General features: G+C 38.9%; 1 protein-coding gene across 1 annotated transcript in view; it reads left to right on the top strand.

Moving 5' to 3' along the window:
• Positions 1-93: 93 nt before the first annotated feature.
• The window catches only part of UCHL3 (ubiquitin carboxyl-terminal esterase L3 (ubiquitin thiolesterase)), an 18,702-nt gene continuing 6,663 nt past the window's right edge, over positions 94-12,132 (top strand). The window contains exon 1 of the mRNA XM_010285725.1: positions 94-99. The gene's annotated coding sequence lies outside the window, so the exon portion shown is untranslated. The remainder of the gene's footprint in view (positions 100-12,132) is intronic.

Below are 12,132 nucleotides of genomic sequence, written 5' to 3'. Positions count from 1 at the left end.
GCTGGTGGGGGCGGGGAGCGGGGCAGGTCTTACCCCGCGGATCTAACTGGGGTCTTAACTCTCCTCTGTTTTCTGCTTGCTTTGCAGGTCACGAATCAGGTAAGCACCTTTTATTTGAGGTAAACTTAAGTCTCTTTGCAGCTTGAGGCCTATTTAGTTACATGTTCATGTAGTAAAGGCTCCTGCTTCTCCAACGAGAGTAACCCCTTCTCCACCCCCCGTCCAGGTGTGAGTGCGCTGAGTCTAATATTGGACCTTACCGGCACCTACTGAGACCTCTGAGTACAGAGTGTCACGTAAAGATGCTATATAAAAGAAAAAATAGTAACAGAAAAACGAAATAGATTATGTTAGTGGTTATTAATGTAATGTAATCTCTGATGTGTTTCCGTGTCGGTTTGAATTCATTAATTAATGATTAAAAGGTTATTCTGTATTCATATATAATGTGTGCCAGTTCTGGACCTCTACCTGATGACTTTGTGCACTTGTATGGGTCAGCTTACATCACTGTGTTGCAGTTTTTTTTCTTCGCTGGCTGACCATAAGAAATAATGTCATTTTACCATATTTGCACTTTGCTGCTTATTCATGACGATATCTGCATGATTTGTTGTTGCTGTTTCTGTTAGCATAGTAGAATCCACGCTAGAGAAAGGAAGTTTGTTCTAGACCATAAAACAATGTAAGTGCTAGATAAACTAGCTGAAAGGAAATCACACATACTCCAACCCTATGTCACTTTCTCAGGTATTTTTTAGTATCTTAGCAAACATTAGTGGTCAGATGTTGATCCCAGCAGGCCTTAACATTGGTAATGTTAAGGATGGTGTTTAAGCCAAAAGACTCTGAAGCTTCCAGCAGTAAGGTGACATTCTTAAAACTCTATTGGTGAAATACTTTGGAAATTAGGAATTTCTGTGTGTGAAGAATGTTTTTTGTTGTTGTTGCTGTAATATACTGAGTCTGCAGGAGAGTGAAGGGTTATTTGATGCTGGGTCATTTTGTACTTGGCTTTATAGTTTCCTAGAACAAAGAATTTTACAATTCTTACAATATTGCTGCTGTAGAGCAATTTGAGATGTTTTTAATCCCAGTCCTGAGTTAAAATTAACAACCTTTCCTGGGAGTTTTTATGGAATGTATGCTATAACTTCCTCAGATTTTTTTAAATTTTGAAATTCATAGACCAAATTCTGGTTTGGAAGAAAATAAATGTGAATAAATGAATTAAAATGTCAGATTCTCTAGCTTCCTCTTACTTTCCAGATGTTGAGAAGATATTATCAGGGTGCGAATAAAGTCCTGTCAGCTGTAAAGTAGAAATTGAGGAGGAGAAACTAGTGACTTTTTCCAGATACCTGAAGTATCTAGTATCACTACGTGTTTATATTATATGGAGAAAATCCTAATGTTAAATGAACAATTCTGAGTGTGTTCAAAACCTATCTCTCTTGCCCATTGGCGTTACATTGATGATGGACGATATCTATCAACTGTGAATGATCATGGTTTATAGGAACTCTTACTCTGCAAGGATTTTCTTTTTAATATTTCTGTACAGAAAAGGCCACTTTAGACCAGATGGACTTCCTCATTCACTATATTTTGCCAGTCTTAACTGAGCAGTGGGTTATTATTATCTAGACTGAGACATGTATTTTTATTTTCTAAGGGAAAAACAAAGGAGAAAAAATGGTCAGTGTTGAATATGAATTCAGCTTGCATTATTAGTCATTGTTCTTTTAATCTCATCAATAGACTGGTAAGCTGTATAACAACAGGGCTGTTACTCACCAGTTATTTATATCCCGCTTAAAGCAACAATAATAGTAATTTGAGATTCAAATGAAATGGCAAACACATTTTTTAAAAATCCTGTTGAGTTAATTGCAAGGACAGTCTTTTTTTTGTGGTACTCTGGTTTTCTTTAATCCTGAAAAATTCTAGAATATTTTATTACAATGGTGTGCCCCTAATAGCTGTAATGTGTCTTAGTAGTCGTTTAATACATATATCTCTTTACACAGACATCTAGCCATGTGTTTCTTACGGGTTTTTTTTCTGTTTTTGTTTTTTTTTTTTATTTTATTTTATTTGGTTTACTTGACTGTTAGACTATCCTTGGAACACACTACTACTGTTAGGATTAATGTTATTGCTAGGTGTGATAGTGAACTCGTAAACCCCGCCAAAATTTCAGTCATCTGTAAGATGTGTGGATTCTTAAGTATTAGATTGTAGTCAGAACTGTCATTATGATTTAACAAATGCTAAGTCTGTTGTGATTCAGAAAGGAAATTAACTAAATGCAGGTGCATTTGCTTTTAATATGTTTTTGCCATATTGTGTGCTCTCTAGTTTTGAAATGGAAGTTGCAAATTTGAGACTCTCTCAATCTTTGTGGTAGAAATTCAGACTATAATGGAGAAGAACTGTTATTTCTCAGTTGTAGGGTATGTGAAATCTTTCAAAGATATCTTGAAAGTTTTTCTCTATCTGAAGGAAATTCCTAAACTTGTATTATAACATAAATGCTAAATCCTCAGTGTATATAGGATCTCTCTTTGTGCATATGTTTTAGAATTATTTAAAGGTTCAGAAACTGGCTGGTGAGGGTAAACAGGAATATTGTTTCTTAAGATATTGGAAATCTTAAGTTTTCCAGTGACGGTGAGTCACTTGGAATACCACAACAACATATCTGTAGTGATCTTTTTTTAAGAGGGAAGTCACCCTAGTTAAACGTACCATACAGTGCTAATTTGGCACAAGACTTTTTCTTTTTTCCTCTCCACTCCTACATTCTGATAGAATGAATTGTTGGTCCCCCTCTGGTACTGAAATAGTTGATGATTCGGCATTTAAAAAGCTCCACTTTGTGTGCAGTGATGACAGGGAATGGTTTCTTCTCTTTGACCTTCAGCTGGGTGGCCTGATGTGACCTGTGCTACCCTTCTTCCTGAATCTCTTACAAGACTCTCCCCACTAATGGGAGAGAGACAGCGAGAAAATGGGGTTTATCTGCCCACTGTTTATCAGATGATGTTGGGCTTGTTCTCAGTTTCTTCTATGACCAAAACAAAAAGTCAGATTGCATACAGATTTTTCGAGTGAAAATATCAGACACAAACTGATTGTTCTTCATCATGATGTCACTTCGGTCTGGCTTGCAACCCACAATTGATTCCCTAGCAAGCAGAGATAAACAAAAAAGTAGTATTGGTGGATATCTTTCTTGCTCTCCCATGATTTTTCTTAACCTTTCATCATCTGACATGTTCTTACTTCCTAGATAAGGTACCATGTCAATTCGTGCCTTCGTTATATCCAGATAACGATAGAGTAATTGACTGCATCTGGTTATGAAGCTCAAGCACTGGCTTCAGGTAGTTCAGAGTTAAACTATTGAAAGTTGTCTGTGGCTTGCATTTCTCTTGCCACACAGGGCTTACTTGCCAGTTCTTGGTTACCTTCCAGCATTGTTTTCAGGCTTTTGATCCTGCCTTTTTTTTTTTTCCTCCCTAAAACCATTAACGTACTGAGAGTCAGCTACATAAAGCATTAATTTTAGTCCATGGATGCCCTTGACAGCTGTGGCTTTAAAGTCACAGGGGCAATAAAGATCACAAAACATAGAAAAAATGTTTTTTGGATGCAGAAACTGGATGCAGCTAGTCTTCATCCAGTTGTGGAACATACTTCTTAAGGATGTCAGGCAAATACACAGATTAATTAAGTATCTCTAGGAAACAAACTTTAGTCTTCCTAAAAAGTCTTTCCATTTTATAAACTCTGCAACACTATCGCACAAGCTTTCCCAAAAGAAAATTTCAGTGCCCATGATTCCTGAAGGGTGTTGGTAGTACTTGTAGATGAGCTACCGTGCTGGAGTGAAAGTGTGTCGGATGTGAAAAGACAGAGATGTCCTGAAAAGGCTTAGCTAATCTTACTTTTTTTCTGTTGTGGGGTTATGGAGTGGAGCTTAAGTCTTTTGTTGTAAGCAAAGTGGAAATAGCGGAGATAGTGTACATGCTTGCAAAACAGCCTGTTATAATTATGAGTGTAGCCTCAGAAAGTGGAACACCAGGACTCAGTTTGTGTCTTTCTGTAAAGAGAATACTGCAGAAAGCCTCCCACAGAGCCAACAAAGGGCAAATGTTGAGACGGTGGCACAGCATAGCAAAGGATAAGCACAAGGACAAATATGAAAAGATCGTAGAAGTCCACTGGCTTCTTCTAGTTTAAAATATTTCAAGCTATATAGACCTTGCAGTTTAAATAGGTAGATACATTACAAAGGGAAAATTGCAACTTGTTGTGGGTTTTAAAGCATTATTCATATGAATGGCTGAAAGATTGACTTAGATCTGTCTTTGTACATTACTCAGTAATTGAAAGCTAAGAAAACCACGTATTTCATTCCTCTATTTGTACTTGCCACTTCTGGCCATTTACTGTGCTTTTTTTCCCTCAGTTTCTTATTCTTGTTTCAATGAAATAAACTAAAAATTTTAGCAAGGAAACTGTTACTGTCTCAAACACCATTTAAGTGAACAGAGTGTTACAGAGTGGTAAACAAGTGATAGTTGTTCATGCGATACATTATCTTCTTGCATTGAGAATGCTGTTCCTCGTTTCCCCATGTTCCTTGGCTTAAAGGACCAGAAGAATCAGTAGAACCCAATTATTGTTTTAGTACGCTGTAAAAATTACATGTATAATGTCCTGGATCAATATACACAATAGTGCCTGGGCATACGGTGTATTAAATTTTAAAACTGCTTGATGGATATGTTAAAACCTTATACCTTTCATTGTGCAGATTGGGAGCACAAACTGGAAGTCAGTGCTGCTCTTCTAGGCACCCTGAAGAAACTTAATACAATTGGAAGAATAAGAATTTTGTGGGCGTAAGATTTCTCATATTTTTTTTGAAGTTGAAAGTATTGTCTTTTTTCCTCCTTCACTGCAAATTTTGGAGAAAAAAAAAAATTGTCATGATGAATGGGCTGTGTTCCTTGAACTTTATTATGAGGTCCTGAAATACAGCACTTGAAGATATTAAAAAATTTGTAATAAAACTTTAATTTCCCAAGTCAGTTTATTATAATGGAGCATCTCTTGTTTGAGCAAGACCATATTGTGGCCATTCTAAGTGAGGAGTAATTGGTAAAGAAGAGTAATGCACCTCCTGTAAGTTATAGCCATGTGTTCACTTGCGGTGTGGCTTTTGACCTGCTGTGTAGAACTGAAGTTTCTACAGCTGCTGCCATCTTGTCATGTCAGTCATTTTGATTAATGATCTGAAAAATGCCTTCTCTAGAATGTGTTGAAAAATGATCCCTTCATTTTGATTCCATAAATGTCATAATGAAAGAATTAAGAAATACATCCTTACAATGCCCAAACAGTAAAATACTGTTTGGGTTCCCTTATTTCTATAAAAGAATTTCACTTCTGAAACAAACAGGTTTTTTTGTAATATGTCTCTAAAAGTGATGTTTAAAAAACTGAAAGCAAAATAGTGTGTATTTGTAATATAGGTTAGTTTAATAAAAATTGGATACTTAAAGGATTTAATATAACTATCTGTTTGTGGATTTATATAAATTGTAATATAAGTGTTTTTCAGTTGTATCTTTTTCTTGGTGATAATTCCATCAGACATATTTTATGCAGTGTCTTACTACTTTCTAGGGAAAAAGATTAGCTTCAATTTAACGAAGTGCCAAAAATTTTTATGCTTTAATGAAAAAGTTACAAAATATTGATTGTCTGAATGGGTTCTTATTTACATGTAGTCCTTCCAGTTTCCTAAAGCCATAGGCATGTTTTGTTTTTGCACAAGAAAGTCTTAACTGTGGTTTTGTTGTGATGCAGCAATGCTTTAGTCCGCTGAGCAGAAGCACAATAAAATGTAGACTCTGTTGGTGTCTTGGTTTGCATTTGCATTTAGAAGAGGATTACAACAGTTGGTTCTTCTCACAAAAGCTCTTTGACTTTTGCATCTGAATGTCTCAAAATGTTTGTACGTTTTGCCAGTTTTATGTTTTCGTGGTTCCAACTTGTATACAAATACCACAGTAAAATGTGGAAAACTCAGTCTTGAGTATAATGCCTTAGTATTTATAAAGTGGCATTCTTGAAATATTTGCAAATGCTGTCCAACTTTAATTGCACCTAAATTTCAAATTCCATTTTGTTTCAGTGTTTGTGCTCACTTTGTTTTTACGTGCAAGTGACAAAGTGGAAAAGAGCATCGCTACTTCAGACACCATTTAAATTGTGCATTAAATACTTCAGAAGTTTTCTGTTAAAATAAATTACACTCTTACTTTTTCTTACTCCACTTACCCTTTCCACATCTCCATCAACCCCATAAATCAAATCTTCCTACTGGCTGTGTACCTGTGGTGGCAGAAGTACTATTTTAAACTGCTGAAGTCAAGTCACCTGAATCAAGATGTTGCTAGGTTGCCTTTGTCCACTGGGTTTCCATTCTACTTTTTGAGGCTCTTTAAAAATAAATAAATAAGCATGAACTCTTTCTTTTTTTTTTTTTTTAATTAAATACATTTCCTGCACCTTAAAGGTAGCCACTGTGCCTCAGAGCAAAATCATGTATTAAAGATAACTGCTCTGTGCTTCTTTCAATGCCCAACAGTTAGGTGAAAGTAGTGGTACTGACAATGAAAATGGTATGTTATAAACCACATAGGTAATTTACCTAAATGTGCTTACTGTAATGTTTTTGCTGTTAACTTAACATTTAGACATACAGATTTACTGTTTGTGGTGATTCAGAATAGAATCAGGTAGGCTGGAAGAGACCTCTAGGATTGTGTAGTCCAACTATGTTCTGTTCAAAACAGGTTGCTCAGGAACATGTCAAGTTCTGAATTCCTCATAGGATGGAGACTCCACAGCCTCCTAGGCAGCCTGTGCTAGTGTTTGACCATGATCATGATTTCTGAAATTTATTTTTAAAGGCTTTCCTTATCAAATTCGAACTTCCTGTGTTCCGACCTATGTCCATTGTTTCTCATTGTTCTAGTGTGCACTGCTGAGATGAGTCTCTCTCCATCATCTCTACACTCTCCCTCAGTTAGTTGAAAACAGTAATTATCAGGTGAGAAGGAAGGGCCGTCTGGAAACCGGGGGAAAAAAGGTGAATTTCATGAAAGTGCAGATCAGGGCGAGGGGGGGTGTATGTGTGAAGTAATTTCAAAAGTGACTTTTTGACTAATGGTTATCTGGACCTGTGTTAACCAGAGTATGTAGTATCAATAAGCTAAGAGAAAGTAAACAGCTGAAAGTTAGCTAGCCCTCAGATACCATGTAACTGCTCTGTCCAGTAGGTATCTGTAGAATAAAATTGCTTGGGTAATCACTGAATAATTGGAATACAAAGCAGCAGAGGTCCTTGTCTACAAATGACACTGTCTAAAAAGCATACGAAACTGCCTGCTGTCCTAAAACAGGAATGCTTTTTGTCAGTGGGGAAGGGGTTGCTTCACCTCCTGGTGTATAACTGACTCCTTTTTGTACCAGCATCTTTGGCCTAGAAAGGAACAAACAAAAGACTGGGGGGGGGGACGGGGGGGACGACAGGGGAGGTTTAATTTAGTTATTACAAAATTACAAAGGTATTCAGGTAACTTGCCAAAATTTAAGCTGTTGCTTGTGACATCTCTTTCCTGGCCTTCCTGTGTCACATCTAATATGGATTTTTGTCCCTCTAAAGAACTTGCCCTGGTTCCTAATAACTTGTTTTTATTCCTACAAAATTTCTTCTCCTTGACCTTGCTAAATACAGCCTTGCCTTGCTTTTATCCATTCAGAACACAGTTGCAAAAGATGACTTATCTGGCTGTGTTACTGGTTGAACTCCTTTTTTCTTTGCATGTCTCCACATTACAAAATAAGCTCCATGTATTTGTTCTAAGGGTTCTTCCCATTCTGCCATCTATTGTTCACCTGTTACCCATCTGTCAGTCTCTTACACAGGGCCTTTTGATGCCAGTTTTTTATCATCTACTTAATAAACTTTCAGAAGGATCTCTCTATCATTTTTTTTTCCCCCTTCACACTTGAATGAAACACTCTTGATACACAGAGATATCTCCTTTACCTGTTTTGTGTGTCTCCTTAGTATTACTTTTTCTGGAAGACTACAATAAGTTGTTAGGCTGGTTGTGTGTTAAAATCACTACCTGTCATACTAAGCCTATGCTTTTGCTGTTCTCTATAGTGCTGACCATGACTTCTAGTCATCACTCTCATTGTATACTGAAACTTACAACTTACTAGATTGTCAAGTTTCCAGGCAGTATGCAAACATGAGTAATGAAAGGTACCTTGTATCTATGGAGTTTTAGTTATGCTGAATATTTCACTCAGGCGTTTGAGTAGCTATTCTTGGATTTAGGGAGCATTTTGTTGATTTGGTGTTTGTAGGGGGTTTTTTTTGTTTGTTTGGCTGTGTTTGGTTTTTTTTTCCCCAGTGGTGTAGAACAGGACAGGAGAACCTAAATCGCTTGTCTGTCCAGTAGCTTACTGTGATCCTTCTAGCATTGCCTCTTCTGGTTGTGGGGTCTTTTTCTTAGGGAGTGTTGTTTTTATTTTGTTGGGGTTTTGTACCCTTACTTCATGTAATCTTGCAAAACAATAAATGATATTTTTTCAGTTGCATTACTTTTCCCACAGTTCTGAATAACAGCAGTAAAAATGATGGAAAGATTAGTCATTGGCTTCATAAGAAAAGTACTAGAAGTACAAATAATATTTTAATGTGCCCATACACGTACTCCCTTCCCCTTAGGAATTTTTTTCTTTTTGTTATTCACAAAGTGGTAATTATCTTCACAACCTAGAGGGTTAGGAGTTCAAAATATACTGTCTTCTGTTTCATCAACTGGTAAATACTTAACACTTTCCTTTTTCCCCATTTTCATTAAAAGATAATAATTTGGCCTTTTTCCCAATCTTGGGAAGACTTAAAGGTGGTACAGAACCAAAAGAGCTTGGTGTATTACATAAGCTTCTGAGTGAATTTCCTTACTGTACTTCAAAACTACCTTGTTTTTTTAAACTAATCAAAAAGGGTGGGTTCTGCAAAGCCTTAATTATGACTTGTGCCCAGTCCCACAAACCTCTACACAAGGGAGCAAAATTTTCTTAAGAGCTCAATAAAGACGCTTTTTCTCCTTCATCCCCCTTTTCCTCTTTGAATTTATGGTCAATCCATGTTTTTCATTGTTAGTAGGTAGTGTGAGGGAAAATGGGGACAAGTGTTGGCATGGCCTTATGAAAACAAAATATCTGTATTTTGCAATGCAGCCGGAATCAAATACTGCACTAGCTCTGTGAACTGCATAGGTTACTACTGTAGATACACAGAAAGCCATATTAATTTTTCCCAAGATACTCTTTAAACTTTTTTCAAACTTAAATCACCTTTACTTGCCCTTGATTTTGTTGTCATGTCTTGCAGTGTAAAATGGAAAAAGACTAATGCATTTAGAATCACAGAATCATTAAGTTTGGAGAAGACCTTCAAGATCATGAAGTCCAACCATCACCCCAATACCACCATGCCAACTAAACGATATCCTGAAGTGCCACATCCACACGTTTTCTGAATACTTCCAGAGATGGTGACTCCACCATTTCCCTGGGCAGGCTGTTCCAATGCTTGACCACTCTCTCAGTAAAGAAATTTTTTCGTAATATCCATTCTAAACCTCCCCTGGCGCAACTTGAGGCCGTTTCCGCTCATCCTATCGCTAGTTACTTGGGAGAAGAGACCAACACCCACCTTACCGCAACCCCGTTTCAGGTAGTTGTAGAGAGCGATAAGGTCTCCCTTCAGCCTCCTCTTCTCCAGACTGAACAACCTTAGTTCCCTCAGCTGCTTCTCATAAGACTTGTGCTCCAGACCCTTCACCAGCTTCGCTGCCCTTATCTGTTTATGCTCCAGAAACTCCCTGTCCTTCTTGTAGCAAGGAGCCCAAAACTGAACACAGTATTTGAGGTGCAGCCTCACCAGTGCCGAGTACAGGGGCACAATCACTTCCCTACTCCTGCTGGCCACACTATTTCTGATACAGGCCAGGACACTGTTGGCCTTCTTGGCCACCTGGGCACACTGCCAGCTCATATTCAGCCAGCTGTCAAACAGCACCCCCAGGTCCCTTTCTGCCGGGCAGCTCTCCAGCCACTCTTCCCCAGGCCTGTAGTACTGCATGGGGTTGTTGTGACCCAAGTGCAGGACCTGGCACGTGTCCTTATTAAACCTCATACAAGACCTTGGCCCATTGATCCAGCCTGTCTGGATCCCTCTGCAGAGCCTGCCTGCCCTCCAGCAGATCAATACTCCCACACAACTTGGTGTTTTCTGCAAACTTATTGAGGTAAAATAATAAAGTGTGGGCTGGGGTTTTTTGTTTGTTCCCCCCCCCTCCCCCTCCCGCATCTGCAAACTGCAGCTTTGTTCTCTTAATAAGCTTAAGGGTACGTGTATTTTCTATTGTTTTGTCCCCTTGTAGAAGGTATTCATAAGTGTTACTGGTAAAAAAATTATCCTTACTCTTTATAAATACTTGTTGTCCATACAATCAGCCTTTGTAGAAACGATCTCCTTTATATCTCTAAATATTGAGAGTCAGCCCCTTGGCTATGTCTCCTCAAAGACAACCACCTTGCCTCTTGAAACTGATATTTGAAGGGATCTCATGTTAGACGAAGACACTTGTATTTAGTTGTATGTTCTCGTTTTTTGTGGCATAACTGTTACTGTATTCTTGTGTGTTGTGTAAACCTGCTCACGAAGCGTATTATGGAAAGAAGAGAGTGTCATCTATACCTTCCTTTTAAGCTTATCTTATGTGATTCTTAAGCATCTTTACTGAAAATGTGTCAATAAATAGATTTCCTCAAATAGCATTGGGTGGGAAGTATGATGAAGCTTTTAAAGTAATCTTTTCCCTGTAAGAAAGATAACGTGCAAATTACTCTGGTCTTCTACAGTATGACTTTTTGGGAACAGTACTGGGAACTGCAAAGTTGAGTTATTTTGAGAGCTGCCTAAAGAAATGCTTTAGGAGTTCATTATTTTTCTGTTAGAGAGGATAAAGGAATATTATTTGCTGTATGTTTTTTAAGGCATTTAAATTTGCAGCTGTTTATCAGCAGACTTCCTTATTTTAATCTTGAGACCTCCAGGTGACTCTAAGATTTGTTTATAGAATATTTTTCCAGCATAAATACACTAGGTTATGAAATGTGAACATTTTGGAAAATATGCAGGGCTCCCACATCTTTAAGGCTTTCTCCAAAATGTATTTCTTTTATCAGTAGAAGTAGTGTTTCAAAGTAGGATTTGTGTATGCTACAGTGTACAATTAGCGTTTTCTTACAATTATGAATGGTCAGTGTGTGTATAGTAACAATATTTTCTGAATTCAGTTAGTGTATTGGGTTTGCAGGCAAGTTTTTGGTAGCGGAGTGGGGGTGGGGGAGCTGCAGGGGTGGCTTCTCTGAGAAGCTGCTAGAAGCTTCCCCTGTGTTCGACAGCCGATGCCAGCCGGCTCCAAGACTGACCTACCCAACTTGGCCAAGGCCGAGTCAGTCAGCAGCAGTAGTAGCATTTCTGGGATAACACCTTTAAGAAGGGGGAAGAAACAACGGCAACAGCAACTGCAGCGGGAGAGAGGAGTGAGAATACATGAGAGAAACATCTCTGCAGACACCCAGGTCAGTGCAGAAGGAGGGGCAGGAGGTGCTCCAGAGACCGGAGCAGAGATTCCCCTGCAGCCCCTGCTGAAGACCATGGTGAGGCTGGCTGACCCCCTGCAGCCCATGGAGCTCCGTGAGGGAGCAGATCTCCACCTGCAGCCTAGGGAGGACCCCATGCCAGAGCAGTGGGTGCCCGCAGGAGGCTGTGACCCCACTGGAAGCCGGAACTGGAGCGGACTCCTGGCAGGACCTGTGGCCCCGTGGAGAGAGGAGCCCACGCTGGAGCAGGTTTGCTGGCAGGACTTGTGGCCGCGTGGGGGACCCACCGTGGAGCAGCCTGTTCCTGAAGGACGGCAACTCGTGGCAGGGGCCCCGGCTGGGGCAGCCGGGGGA

Source organism: Phaethon lepturus, unplaced genomic scaffold (assembly GCF_000687285.1).
Source record: "Phaethon lepturus isolate BGI_N335 unplaced genomic scaffold, ASM68728v1 scaffold774, whole genome shotgun sequence".
Classification (NCBI taxonomy): domain Eukaryota; kingdom Metazoa; phylum Chordata; class Aves; order Phaethontiformes; family Phaethontidae; genus Phaethon; species Phaethon lepturus.
The sequence above is the reverse complement of the archived record's forward strand: the minus strand, read 5'-3'. Positions and strand labels throughout refer to the sequence as shown.